The sequence below is a fragment of the Camellia sinensis genome, chromosome 14, assembly GCF_055761805.1.
Source record: "Camellia sinensis isolate YWXY chromosome 14, ASM5576180v1, whole genome shotgun sequence".
Classification (NCBI taxonomy): domain Eukaryota; kingdom Viridiplantae; phylum Streptophyta; class Magnoliopsida; order Ericales; family Theaceae; genus Camellia; species Camellia sinensis.
This window is the reverse complement of record NC_138974.1, coordinates 130,558,581-130,574,221: the sequence shown is the minus strand read 5'-3', so window position 1 is coordinate 130,574,221 and position 15,641 is coordinate 130,558,581.

The window sequence follows — 15,641 nt, the reverse complement described above, 5'->3', positions numbered from 1 at the left end:
TTGGTTTTATTGAATTTCTAACTTTATGGGTTTGGTAAGTTGTTGGTGAGGCAGAGAGGGTGTGCGGTAGAGGAGGGAAAGACAAAGAAGGTGGTGGCAATGTGATGGGGGAATAAATTTGAAAAAAACCAAATATTTAGTTTTAGAGAAAATTCTATATAACAAGGAAGGGTAGTATTTGATCCAATGATTAGGATTGCTTCTCCCTTTCATCCACGGTCCATTTCTGACACTGATTTTGAAAATGTATTTGTCGTATGTGGCAATTTGGATGGTCTAGATTAATTTAATCCAATGGTCTATTTTTTAACACTTCACCCATCTCAGATTCTAGATATCTCTCAACTCCTCCTCAGCTCTGCCCCTTCCTCCTACCCACCATCTCATCAAAGTCTAATTTTCGTTGTCTAGGTTTTCTAATTTTTGCTTTTACTATTTTTGTGCCTCTTTCATTACATAATGAGCTTTTCCTTTTTTGGTTTTTTCCTTTTCCCATTATAATAACTAATAGATCTCTAAAAACATTTCTATTTTCAACTCAAGCTGTGATGAGATCCTCATGTGCCTTTGTTTTCTAATTTGATTTTGATTTGGTGTATGTTTACAATTCTATTTTGGGTTTGTTTTTAAACATCTATATTCATAGCATTGTTGTTTAGATCATATGAGGGCTCCTTTATTTAGATTTGTATTTGTCTGCTTGCTTTTCTTTTCTTTTATTTTTTATTTTTATTCGTTGTTTTGGACTTTGTTGTTAACCATTTAGAGTGAACCTTTTTTTGGGTGAATATTCAGAGTGAACTTTGTTGCATTAATATCCTTAATTTGATTTTTTTGAGAAAATTGAATCTTTGAGGATTGTTGAGGTTTAAAAATGGAGTGTGAGACTAACAATGAGTTTAAGGAATATCAAATGTTGATAATTTACGCTTCATTTTGGTTGGGGAGTGCCTTTAGGCACAGGTCCTTCGCTAGATTAGTTTAAGGACTATTTTGATATATTCTTCCTTTGATAATTTACGCATCTTTCTTTCTTATCTTTTATTTTTTGGTGAGATGCTGAATTTTTTATTTAGTAACAAAAGTTATTTTATTTTATTTTATTTTTTTAAAATTTTAAAAGAGGTTCAACAACTTTCAAAGTGTTGACATTTCAATTTTTTTTAGTCCCGGGATGGTTCTTGAATAAAATTCTTATCAATTGGTATGGTTCTTGAATTTTTATTTATTTATTTATTTAACATTATGTCACGACCCAAACCCGGCCCTATGGGTTTAGCACCGTAACCGGCCAGTAATCCGAGATTACCGAAGGCCTGCTTAACAGTAATACAGTAAGACAAAGTACAGGGCCTGGCGGAAGCCAATCCAGTAATTAAACAATGTCCAATGAGCTGTGACAGTCTGTATGCCAAAAAGATTTTTCATGTATTCATACATATACAAACAGTACAGTCTATACAAAATTTACAGTCACACAGTACAGGGACCTAATCCCTTGATAACAGTACAGTTAGCAACTGACAGTCTATACAGTAATCCAAACAGTATGGAGACAGACGGGGGAAACAAACAAAACACCCCAAAGCCATAGCATGGCAACTCGGAACCTCGCAGTGAGGCACAAAGGCTGGCTTGACAAAACTGGAGTCTAACCCACGCTCCTAGCTCCGATCTGGTGGCTGAGCACCTACATATATATATAAACAGTGAGCTAAAGCCCAGTGAATAACATAATGCGTAAAGGGGTTTAGAATGAATGTCCTTACGGTAATGAAAACAGTTCAATTCAATCAGTATTTCAGTTGTTCAGTACAGTAAACAGTCATATGTGGTACATCCATTAGCATAACAGTAACAGTAGGTCTTAAAAGACCGAACAGTAATGATGGCCATCAGTTAGTAAACAGTAGTGGCTCCACAAGGGAACCGACAGAGATCTCTGTAACAGTAACAGTAACAGTAAACAGTAGGTACTAAGGATGCCACAGTACAGTTCAGAAATAAAGGACATACATTCATTCAGTAATACCAGTTCAGTAAACAGTTCAGTTCAGTATTCAAAAGATACAGTTGAACATATCTTTACACAATTGTTACTCACAGAGTTTGGGCTACAGTATGCTAGAGCGTGTCTCCCCAGTCGCCAACCCTACACAGTTAACAGGTTGAACACACACTGAGCTACACAGTTGGGAAAGATAACAACTTAATCCCTAATGCCTCGATGTGTTCTACATCTATATCCTCAACAAGATGCCTTAAACTAGGCCTAAGAATGCCTAGAACGGGATGAGGATGCAAAGATGCACATTTAAAAGCATTTTCAGAAAAACAGATTCCCGCTCGAGCGCATGTTTCCCCGCTCGAGCGGACATGCAACAAAGGTACACGCTCGAGCGTAAACTTTTCCGCTCGAGCGTACTGTAAAAGTACTGGATGGGTGAAATCTCCGCTCGACGCCCGCTCGAGCTTGAGACATGACTCTGCTCGAGCGCCCAATCCTCCGCTCGAGCGGACTGCAAAACAGTGCAGAGAGATGTTGGTTGCTCGGATTCCACGCTCGAGCGTAACTTTCCCCGCTCGAGCGGAAGTGCGAAATCTGGAAAACCCAGATTGCACCTCCAAGCTCAAACTCAAGTTTAAATGCATCAAAACCGATCCTCTTGGGCTCATTTTCTGGAAAACATTTATAAACACATAGAATAACGTGGCTCAAAGCTCAATTTGAGAAATCAAAGCCCAAGGGTGTTTAATTCAAACCCAATTTCAAACCAATTTCAAATCATTTTCAAGAACAATCTTCAAACATGACATGCATGATCTTAAATCATTTTCAAAGCTTTAATGCTGTTTCAAAAGAGCTCAAGCCTTCAAAAACAAGATGAACTCATGGAGTATGACCAAAAGATGGACATGCACGTGAGGTATGATGAACTACCACCTCAAAACTTCAATATATGTACATGCATGCAACACTTAAGCTTCAATTCAACAACAATGAACCAATTCATGACTTAGTTCTACAATGAAGCATGAATCATGCAAGAACAACTCAAAGACACCATTAAGATGATGAATGATCTACCTTAGGTGTAGAATTAGAAGTGAGGGAGCTCAAATATGCAATCTCCTCAACAATTTCTTCAATTTCCAACAATTCACAAGCAAAATTGAGATGAAATCAACTCCTCAAGTCTCTCTCTCTCTAAGGTCGGCTAGAACAAGAAGAAATGGCTGATGAAATGTTCTTCAAGTGTATACATAAGGCTCAAGTGTGTGTATTGAGTGGGCCACTAAGGGTGGCAATTTGGTAAATAAGCCTAACTCTTTAATTAGCTTATTTAATCTAATTTAATCATACCTAATCACTTTTTCAATGAATGTACCATAAAAGTACATTAATTATGAGGATCATAAAACACTAACCAATTTCCGGTTCGGCCGCCGATAAGGCCTTCAATTAATAGTTTAAACATAAAACACGAACAGATCAAACAAACAGTCAACAGATAAAATGCAATTCAAACAGATATATTCACTCAATTCAGTTTCAATTTCGGGCAGTCAGTTCAGTACCTTAATCAGTTCAGTTATCAGTCATTATCAGTTCCGTTTAATAGTAATCGGTGATTATCGGTAATCAATCAGTCATTAATCAGTAAACAGTATGAGGGTTGTTACACATTACAATTCAATTGATGCTTCATAATATTAGTATTGTTGTTAAACTTTTACTTTATGTTACCTATAGGTTGTGTTTTGTCAAGTTTATATGTGGCTCATAAGCTGATTTTTTGACTTATTACAAAAAATGTATAGATAGTAGAGAGGTGGTGTGATCTGAATAAGCCAATAAGTCAATGTTTTTGTTGATCCAGATGTTTTGGCTTTTGTAGATTTTGTGAATGATTTGATTTCTTCGCTTTGTTATCCCTTTGGGGGCTGATTTTTTGTATTCTTTGCGTCATCTTGATACTTTTTAATAAAGTCTGCTTATTTATGAACTAGAGAAAAAAAAATCATGCTGAAAGCTCCTCATGTTCGAATAATTGAATGCAACATTGTGGTCTTTTCTTAATTCCGACACTGATACATACTTAGGAATGTAGTAATAGGTGTAATATTAGTTTTGCCATGAACTACTAGATTTGTTATGTTTATCACAAACAAAAAATTTAAATTTGTTCTCGCATGTAGGATTTTCTTTTTTTTTTTGGTTTGCATATTCCGGATTTGTCTTCCAATGAAAAGCTAGATAAGTGAATATTGACCCAAGGGCACAACAAGATGGCGGCTTTGATGGCCATGGATCTCATGGATTTTTTTAATTAGTTTAAATACATTCGTAATTTCTAAGCTTATTTCTTTTAATGGGATTAAGTGAGAAACAGAGAATAACGTACTATTAATGATTGTGTAAGATCTTAGATTTGAAATATTCAAGTAGTCTCATCACTGTCTAATGAAATCATGCATGATGTAGTCAATAATTTTGTTCAATTGACTTTTACTTCAATGCCTATTTATTTATTTAACATGCTTACTTCAATTAACTTTTCTTATGTGGTTTTCTGTGAACAAACTGTAAAGTCGAAGGAATTGAATCAATCTTTTATAATACTAATTCACAGATTGTAGTGATGGATGCATTTGGTAATTCTCGAAGGCATTTGGAAGTATTGTCCTTTTTTTTTTAAACTCTACGGACGTAAAAGGAAGTGCAAGACTTCATATTGCTTTTCCTATTTAGTTCTATAATACTCCATTACAACTCAAGGCAAATTTTTTTGGAGAGAATTAACCAATTATCTACAATACACTTTCATACTTATGAAGGTGAGGAACCTTGACTAGGCATCCTATTTTTTTAGTTTTAATACAATAGGTTGTTTTGCCTCTTAGCTTTTGTTGGCAATAATCAGTTTCGATTGTTTGGATTTCCTTAAGCGTTACATTTTTTTAATGGTTATTTTTTTTAAATGGGGAGGAGGGGGGGGGAGGGGGGGTTAGCCTTCTAAGGAATCATGTATTTTGATCACATACTTATGAATGTGATAATTGCTGTTATTTAGTTTGATAATTGCGGGTAAATTGGGGAAGACACTGGTGCTTTTATCAAGAAGAGTTATGTTAGAAATTTTTTTTATGTTCAATTTCTCTTAATTCATAATTATTGATTTTCCCGTTTCTCATAAATATTTTGAATGAGTTTTCCTGTTATGATTTCTTTTAGCTAATCTTTTAAAGTCGAATTCAAGTGTTGGAGTGATTTGTTACAAGTGACTGATCAACATTAGAAACGTTGTGGTTGTGTTATTTTTTTCTATGTGTGTTAATGATTGGTCTTTCATTCTTGACTGGATGATTAGTTTATTTGTTTTTTACTAGCTATAATGATTATTCTTTTGTACCAAAATGTTCATTCACCATTCTTCTTATGCATGAAGTATGTCATTTTGAATTGATTTGTTATAGTTGAGTTCTATGCAGTGAAATTGTTGTTATTCTGAATTGATTTATTTTAATTGAGTTATGTAATGCAATGAAATTGTTGTCATTTTGAATTAATTCATTTTAATTAAGTTTTGTAGAGTGTGAGGTACCAAAAAAATTGTTGAGAGTGCCTTTAGGCACGAGTTATAAATTTTTATTTCTTTTTACTTTACATTTTACTATTTTGATTTGCATTAAGGCGAGGGGGAGTTGTTATTTTAATTAAATTCTATAGAAAGTGTCGTACATGAAAAATTGTAGAAAATTCTTTAAGAAGAATAAAAAAATGTTAGACTTCATAAATTTTAACATGATACGTATAAATTAAAATTATATTTTAATCACAATATTATTTACACCGTGCCTTTAGGCACGGGCATACACTAGTTAATTTATGTTGGAAATGGTTATAAAATTCTGGATAAAACCAGAATTTTTTCCTAAATTAGGTCTATTTTTTAGGTGGGCCCCGAGTGTCGATTTACTCGGGTCAAAGTGGTAACGCGTTCTGTGCCGCGTTGTGATTCACGTGGTATATTTGGTTGCTCAAAACCATTACCGAGTGAATGGGAAATTGAAGCCAAAGTGTGCTCCATGGAAATGGAGTTTTGGTGGAAATTCCTTAAGGTTGTAAATTGGCTTGTCCCACATTGATTTGGTGGGAGGTTTTGAAAGGGTTTATAAGGCTTAGGGTGAGATACTTGGGGTGTGCCCCAAGGGGTACCCAAGTGTTTTAGAAGGAGAGGTTATGGGCAAAATGGACTAGACCCATTAGACCCAAAAATCACCACACGCGCGCCGTCCGGTCGGGCGGGCTGGGCTTGGGCGCGGGTGTGAGCCTACATATGGCTGAGCACCCGTGTGGGAATGGGCCGGATTCCTATTTGGGCGCTACATGTACATATGGCTGAGCACCCGTGTGGCAATGGGCCGGATTCCTATTTGGGCGCTACATGTTCACGGCCTTGGGCTGAGTCATGAAAGGTTTATAGCCCTCTTTTGGCACATTTTAAATAAGTTGTTTATTAATTTATTTATACTACATATTGATGGAGGCTGATTGAGTAATAAGAATCCAACTCTTGGCTTTCAAGGCTTAAATTCGGTTCTCACTCTTTGGTGGGCGATTTTAGAGTCTTGAATTGGGATAGTCTCTCCTCGCCTAAATTTTTTCCAACCCAAAAAAAAAAAAAAAAAAGCTTATTTTTATCACGTAAACTCTTTATTTTTTGTATGTCTTTTTCTAATAAGTAAAAAAAAGTCAAAAATTAAGTTATACTCAAAACAACTAATAATGACTATGAACAAAGCCCAACCTTTTAGAGTATAGATTATTTTGAGAAGATGATTAAAAGTTATCTTTCAACTTTTAACACATTTTTTGTTACATTATTTCTTACATTTTTTACATGTTTTTTTTTTAAAAAAAATAAAAAAAGTCAAAGAAATTAACTTTTAATCATCTTTTCAAAATAGGTCTATATGAGGCTGGGTTGGATGAGGCTCCTTATGAAGATTTTTATGTGATTAAGAATGATTATTATTTATTTTATTTTTTTGTCATATGAAAAATCTAAGATAGGATTCATGTTAGTTAAACAACAATAATAATAAATATTGGACTCGTGTTAGGACTAAAAGTCAAAATGGACTCGTGTTAGGATTAAAAGTTAAAATGGTATCAGGAATGTTTAAAATAATTTAAATAAATATATTTTTAATTTTTTATAAAAAGATACATAAAAAAATAATATAATTTACTAAAAGTCAAAATGATATTAGGAATGTTTAAAATAATTTAAATAAATATATTTTTAATTTTTTATGAAAAGATATATAAAAAAATTATATAATTCAAAAAAATAAAAAAATATTACTTTTTTTTTTAGTGCAACCAAACACTCTCTTAACGTGGAGTGAAAGCAAACATGCTCAAATGTCACAAGTGTAGAATCGTGTTTTATTTTGGCAGGTGGAGAAGAGTGTTTGGAGGAGAGAGTGGAGTGCATCAATAATTTTATTTTATTATTATTATTTTTTTTTTAATGCTGTTTGTGGCGGACTGTGAAATAGTGCTGACGATTTTAAAGCGAGTGCGTGACGTGGGCTTGACGAATTGTATCGAAGGGCGGGAATGGGTGAAGAAACGGTTTGAGATTGATGAATTGGGAAGATAAATTTCACCGTTTTCCAAATTAAATAATAAATTATAAAATTTCATGTATACGCTTTGTCATTAACTTACGATTTGACTTCAGTTATGACTTTTTTTAATTACCAAGTTAGAAATAAGGTTAAGTTTGGGGAGTCTTAAATAATTTATTTTTTTATTTTTTTTTATTACATCACTTTTTTATTTTTTTGTATATCTTTTTATAAAAAAATAAAAAATACATTTATTTATATCATCCCAAACAACCCCTAAGTAAAAAAATAACAATGATAGAGACTATTAATTTTAGAGCTCTAAAAATATTACTAATAACATGATATTTAATAAAAAAAAAATATAACACCAAGATCAAAACATCAAATCATTCCTGATGGGACCCACTGCCACATCATTAGTGATAACACTAATTAGTGCTCTCACTCATTTTCCGTAAAAAAATTAGGATGCGTTTGGTAGAATTTTGTAAATATAATTTGAGAGTATAAGTTATATTTTGAATTTGTGAGTTTTAGAATTATGATTTAAGTGTGAAAAAATTATTTGGTGAAGAGTTTTGAATTGAATGAGAAAATTTTTGATGTGACATATGATATTTGATATAAAAACTTACAACTCATTATCAAACATACAACTCAAAATTCTATTAAAACACATAAAAAATTTAAAAATTTGAAAAATATTTTTTTTGAATATATAAAAATTAATACATATAAATTGTTTTTTAAAAAAAAAATTACTGTTCCGGTCAACCAGTGGGATGACCGGTTAGGCGAAATTTGAAAAAAAAAAATCCAAAAACTGCGCTTGACACAAAGTGTTTTGTGTAGAGTTTTTGAAATGTGTTTTGAGTGTTGGAAAAAATTGGTTCATTAGGCTTGTTTTGGGCAGACTTTGAGCCCAAAATTGAATGGGTCCCGAACGTCTTTTGGGGTGGGTCCGAAGAGTTAAAGTGTTCATTGCGGCGTGACAAGTCATACGGTGAAGACGGTTCATCAAAACCATTTATAAGTGAATGGGAACATTATGTCGTTTTCAGGTTCATGGAATTGAACATTTAAGTTTTAAATGTGGGTTTCCTTGTGAGACTTGTCCCACATTGAAACTTTAAGAGAGTTTTGTTGAGTTTATAAACTCTAGCCTACAACACTTGGGTTGGGCCCCAAGGGGCACCCAAAGTTTGTAGAAGGGAGAAGTTATGGACAAAATGAACCTTAGCCCAAACCACCACATGCGTGCCACCGTCCAACCTTGCCGGCCGCGGGTGTGGGTGGTGGGTCGGTTTTAATATTAATTTTTTTGACAAAATTCATTTGAATTTTTACAAAAAATTATTGCAAGAATTTAAGCAGGAATTTAATACAAATTTGAATTAAAATTTTTGTCCAAATAAACTTTTTCCTGTCTAAATATTCAACAATAGATTTTCAATTCAAACAGGTTTTCTAACTGTTTAAAACCGGACAGATTCTTAACTGTCCGAATAGATTCAATCTGGACAGTTTTGTTCCAACATGTTTGAATTTTAAATGATATATGTTCATTTCAAAATGCACCTATTCAAGTTAATTACATACTTGTTCGGGTCTATTTATACTAGACTTGTTCCAGCAGTTTTTTGGATGGAAAAACACATCCTAAATTATGTTACAGAGGTTTATTGGAATTCAGACAAATTCAAGATCTGTCCAGTTTTCATTTTGAATCTGTAAAACAGTTTCATATTTGTTTGACAGTTTACACACTTGTTGGGACAGAATTTTGTGCCTTTATATACCAACATTTCCAGCAATGTTCTAGATCCGAAAAAATTGAGTCTGTATCCTATATACTGCTGTCCAGATTTTTTTCTCTTTTGCATTTTATTCCTCATTCTAGTTTTTTTAGAGATATTTTAAAGAGAGTATTAGAACACAAGGATTGGTTCGCGTGTACAAATTTGTTTGGTGTGCTACAATAATTTTGTGAAGATCATTGTATCCTGCGAGATAGACGCCACTCAATCGTAAGCATCATAGCGGGACGAATTTGTCTTAAGGATAGAGTGTCACGCACTCGACTTGGTCTTTGAATTATTTATTCGGCTCTACAAAATAAATACTGTAAGTTTATTTTATTTTGTTTGAATTGTTTCATTTTATTTTATTTACATAGAAGATTGTTCTAACATTGAGAATCCTAACCAAACATGATACTTGAATGAAGGTGTAGAATGATAATTGCAAAACACAACCAAACACAGCCTATACGGTGCAACTGTTAAGTTTTAATTCAAATAAAATTTTGCAAAGAAATGTCTTAACGTAAAGATATACACACATGAAATAACATCTCTTTATTTACGGACAATGTCTATATTCAAAATTTATTTCTAATTATAAGATGGGGAATAGATTCACATTTTGTTGACATTTTCATTTATGTATCAATTTTTATTTTTATGTTTTCAATCGTAACAGAAAAATAGATAAAGAAAATTTGCGTCCGTGATAAAATAACACATAATAATTATGTTAACTAAATTTGGATATATATAATAGTCTTATGGTAGAAATTTTAAAAGTTTTACTAAAATTTATATTTCTCTAAATATATAAAATATAGTTTATCATAATATTTCTCTATCGGATGATCAGTAGATTGAAAAAAAAATACAAACAAAAAAAAAAGGTCAAAATAAAATTTTAATTTAAAATATTTTTACACGTATTTTTTTTGTAAAATATTATGTCACTGATTTTTTTTTACAAATTACAAATTTTATTTAAATTTTTTTTTATTGATACCTTTTTATTTTTAGACAACCTTTTTAGACCGCAACATAGGACTTGAAGTCTCGTTTGTTTTCAGAGATAGAATGGAGGGGATTCATAGTGTGAGGATTAATAGTGAGAGGATTGTTAGTGAAGAGATTAATAACGAGGAGATTTATAGTGAGGGGATTAATAGTGAGGAATTGCTAAATTATTTTTATGTAAAATAAAAAAACAAATAAAAAAATATAAAAAATTAAACATTAATATTTAAAAAAAATTCCCAATATATAAAAAATAATTTTTTTTTAATCCCTTCACTATTTTTCTAATACCATCTCTATCTCCTCCTTACCAATCCCCTTTCCAAGGGGACTACTAATACCAAGGGATTAATAGTACCATCTCCATCTCTCAAAACAAACACCCCATTAGTAATATCAAGGGATTAATAATCTCAATTCCCTCCCTATAACCTCAAACAAACGGGGCCTGAGAGAGTGAGAGGGGAGAGAGAGAGAGAGAGAATTAATTTGGTACCTTAGGCCCCCGTTTGTTTTGGGAGATAGAATGGAGGAAATTGATAGTGAGGGGATTAATAGTGAGGGGATTGATAGTGATGGGATTAATAGTGAGGAATTGTTAAATTATTTTTATATAAAATAATAAAATAATAAAATATAAAAAATAAACATTATATTTAAAAAAAATTTCAATATATAAAAAATATAAAAAATAAAATAATTTATAATCCCCTCACTATTTTTTTAATACCATTTCTATCTCCTCCTTACCAATCCCCCTTCCTCCTCCTTACTAATACCAAGAAATTACTAATCCCCTCCTTATCTCTTAAAACAAATATTTCATTCTTAATTTCTTCCTCACTATCAAATTCAATTCCCTCCCATAATTCCAAACAAAGAAACCGTAAATTTGTAGTCACCCAATAATCATGGGTTTTAATGTCCAGCCAAAACAAGCGCAGAACCGACAAACCAAGTGTGCGAACCTGGGTCCCCCGTTTCAATGACACGTGTTCTTTCCTGGTTGGTTTGTGAAGATGTCTGACCCCGCTCGTATCTGCTTTTGTAGGTCACCGTTGTTTTTGCCTTTTTTTTGTTTATTCCCACAACTGCTTGGCAATGCTAAAGTCGCCAGCGGGTGATTGTTAAATAGCCACCATGCCTATGCCTCGTTTGGAAAATTAATTATTTTAATTGATTATTTTAATTTTTTATTATTTTTATATTGGAGAAGATAATTAATTTTTTTGGTGGTTAAATATGATATTTATGAGATATAAAATAAAATAATTATAAAATTGAAGTGATATTTTATTTTATTAACTATTTTAATCTTTTTTTCATTTTAGCAAAAAAAAAAAAAAAAAAAAAAATAGCCAAAAACTCACTTGTCAGAGCATAATTGTACATTGACGGAAGTACCCTCAACAGTCAAGGAAAAATAAGCATCTAGCCCCTATAGTACAGTGGAATTAAAAATAAAATAAAAACTGTTTGGATATCATTACTAACTGAAATATATAAGAGTGTATAATAATATTTGAAATTTTGACTTTTTTTTTGACACTATTTAAGGATTGTTTGGAATGTCTTAAATAAGTGTATTTTTTATTTTTTTGGATTAAAAATTTGAGAAAAAAAATATGGATGATTAGGTTAGTTTTTTGACTTTTTATGAAAAAATATGTATTAAAAAATTGTATAAATTAGTGTGTAGAGAAAAATTAAGATTATGAGTTGTGCAGTCGTAATTTTTAACTTTTGATAAATATTGATAATTTTTTAACTTTTTAAATAATTTTTTAACTTTTTGACTTTTTAACAACTTGTCAAACTTGACCTTATTTCTTAGAGCATCTCCAACGGTGAATCAAAAATTTCACCAAATCTGAGTTAAAAAATGGCCATTTCCTGAATTTGATACTTCAGGCTCCAACGGTTCACCTTCACCAAATCTATCCCGGGACAACCGGGTGGTCGACCGGCCGGTTGACAGGTTAGGCAATTTTTTTTTTTTTTTTTTTTTTTTGCGAATTGTCTGAACTTTTTTTGAACTTTCTGAACTTTTTTCGGGACAACCGGGGTGGTCGACCGGCCGGTTGACCAGTTAGGCAAAAAAAAATTTTTTTTTTTTTTTAACGGTTTGAACTTTTTTTCCTGAATTGTTTGAATCTTTTACTGGTTGACCGGTTGGTCAACCGGCCGGGCAACCGGTTGGTCGACGGGTGTACCATTTTCAACGGTCAGTAACAGTGATTTGGTAAAATCTGTGTCTTGATCTCAGTTTGATGTCTTGTTTGCTGAATTCTCATTTTGGTATGACTTTGGTGCAACCGTTGGAGCGTGAAAAAGTGAGTTTTTCATCAAAATTTAAATCTGATGCTGGATTTGGTTCACCGTTGGAGATGGTCTTATAAATTATATCTATAACATTTTGTAAATATATTGAAACTTGTTATTTTAAAAATTAGACATACCATCGCATCATATAACCCCCCCCCTCCCAAAAATATATATATATATATATATATATAAAGGAATAATCTTTTTTCTAAATAAAAAGTTAACTTTTTGTATTTATTTGTAATTTGGCTCCAATTGTTTTTATAAAGCTTAAATTTGATAATAAGAAAGTCAAAATAAAACTTTTCAATATTAATTTTTAAAAATTATTTTTGATTCACATACCATAAATATAAGCTAAAAGTTTATTTTCTCCAGTGTCCTAATATTAACTTTTTTTAATTTATTTAAATTAATTTTTAATATGCTGTAAATTAAAGGTGCACTAAACATTATGACATAAAATTTAAAATGAAATTCTTTTATAAGTAGTTTCCATAAACTACTTTAAAAAGTTTTATCAGATATCTTTCAAGATAAAACACAAGGTTTAGAAAGTCCTCTATAGGCCGTCCATAGTCCATTAACACCTCGTAGTACCACTTACAGTACTCGTAGAGTGATTTAGTCTAATATTTTTCACTCAATCTTTTAAGCAAAAAAAACATCGTTATTAAGTTGCCAAGAGAGATGTTCTATAAATCTCTCAACGTAATCCTAATCAGGTTTACAAGTCTTAACTAACATCTATATGATTGTACCAATTTGACACTAGCTACTAAAAAACCTTTTGGAAAGCCTAACTAGATTGATAAAAGGCATAGGACGGATACCTACTTAGAGAGAAGGCAACAAGAATGTGCCGAAATCAGCGACAATTGTAATTTAGATTAATGTGACAAGGCTTCCAGAAAGACCTCTCTTGTAATCAGGCCATCTTAAAATTTTGAAATACAACTGTGTAATCATATAATTTTAAACAAAATAAATTATAAATAAAATTTGCTCACTTGTTTATTAGTTTGAATTTCAAGGGACTCATGAATTTTGAGAGTGCAAGGTGGGCATGTGCTTATGTAGGATGTAAGATAAGCTTTACCCACGCATGCATTCAAACATCAACTCATATTTCTTCTTTTAGTTTAATCAAGAAGAGAGGGGGGAGAAAAAAAAAAAAAAAAAATAATAAAAGAGGTGGAACATATAAAAAACAATAGTTAAAATCAACTTTTAATATATTCTTAGTCACATTTCCTCTCACATAAATAAAAAAGTCAAAAAAAAATAAAAATTAACTTTGAATTATCTTCTCAAAACACCTCAAAATATATAACAATAAAATACAAATTTAAATATTATATATAATAAGGGCGATTATATCAACCAATGAACTTTTAAGAGATCATCATCAATCTCACTAGACATACTAATTTACGAAGTAAAGTTAACAATTCATTATGCTACAAACATGTTATTGCTTCTGCACTTAGAGCCGTTTAGAAAGTGATTTTTTTATTTATTTATCTAAAATATGAGATAAAAAAATATAAAAAAATGTAAAAAGTATAATAAATAAAAATGAATATTTAATTTTTTTTTATATAATTTGTGTTAAAAAAAAACTTTTTTAATGACAGACAGGCTTTTAAAACTTAATATTTAATTTAGCCTTCGTTTGAGATGTAAGTTGATTTTTTACTTTTATATTATTTTAGCATGTGGCTAAAAATTGGGATAGATTTTTTGACTTTCTTGACTTTTGTGAAAAAAAAATTATTATGATTTGAATATAACATTTTATTTTATTTAATTAAAATAGCTAATTTTATTCTATATGACTATTTTAACCCAAATAAACATACAGAACATAACCTCAAAAGAATACTATATTATATTGGGGGTGTTTGGTGGGTCTTTTTTGAGCCAACTTATGGCTTATGGCTTTTAAAAAGTTATTTTGGACTGTTTGGTTAAACTTATTTTAAACAATTTCTGATTCTAACAACTTATTTTAAGTCAAAAAAGCTGATTCTGAGAAGCTGCTTACCATTTGTTTCTAATTATCAACTTCTGCTGTGGACATGTTAATTCACGATTATACTCTTAAATTTTTTTATTTTTTTATTTTTTTAAAAATAAAAAAAGACCTAAATGGATTATAAAATATTATTATTATTTTTTATCGGAAATGTAGACAAATAGTGAATAATAAAAAATAAAAATTAATTGAAAAAACTACTTCACAGTCTATTTAACAAACAATACTCAGCAACTTAAATTTATAATCTAACAATTATACCAAACAGATTAATAACTTCTGATTAAAATCACAATCTATAACCTGTTAAGTTATAATATATAATTTATTTTAACAATTACACTAAATAACACCATTAAAGCTCGATAGACGAGGTAGTTAAAAAATGATTACTCAAAATAAAAAATTTCTTTCTCATAGCAAAAGTTTTAGCATAATGTATGCACTAACAGAATAAACTATTAAACGAACCAAACTATCATCCTTGAAAGACAAATGATTAGAAAGGACATAATTGTAAATGACCAAAAAAATAAAATAATCGTAAAGGTCAAAACAAAAAGATTCAAACCTGTAATTTCAAAGGCCAATTTTGTTATGTACACCTCATCACTTGTCCTAACCAAGTTTTGGAAACAAAGGGCATTTTTGTAATTTCAAACAAACCACTGTCGGTTACCATGCATTAAAATAGTCTCATGAAAATTATCTTCTGTTTAGCTTTAACGCTCTTTTTCCACACAGGCGGGTACAATAACAAACAGAAAAGATAAATTACAGTAAACCCTGAAACTATGATTAATTTACATTTTAGC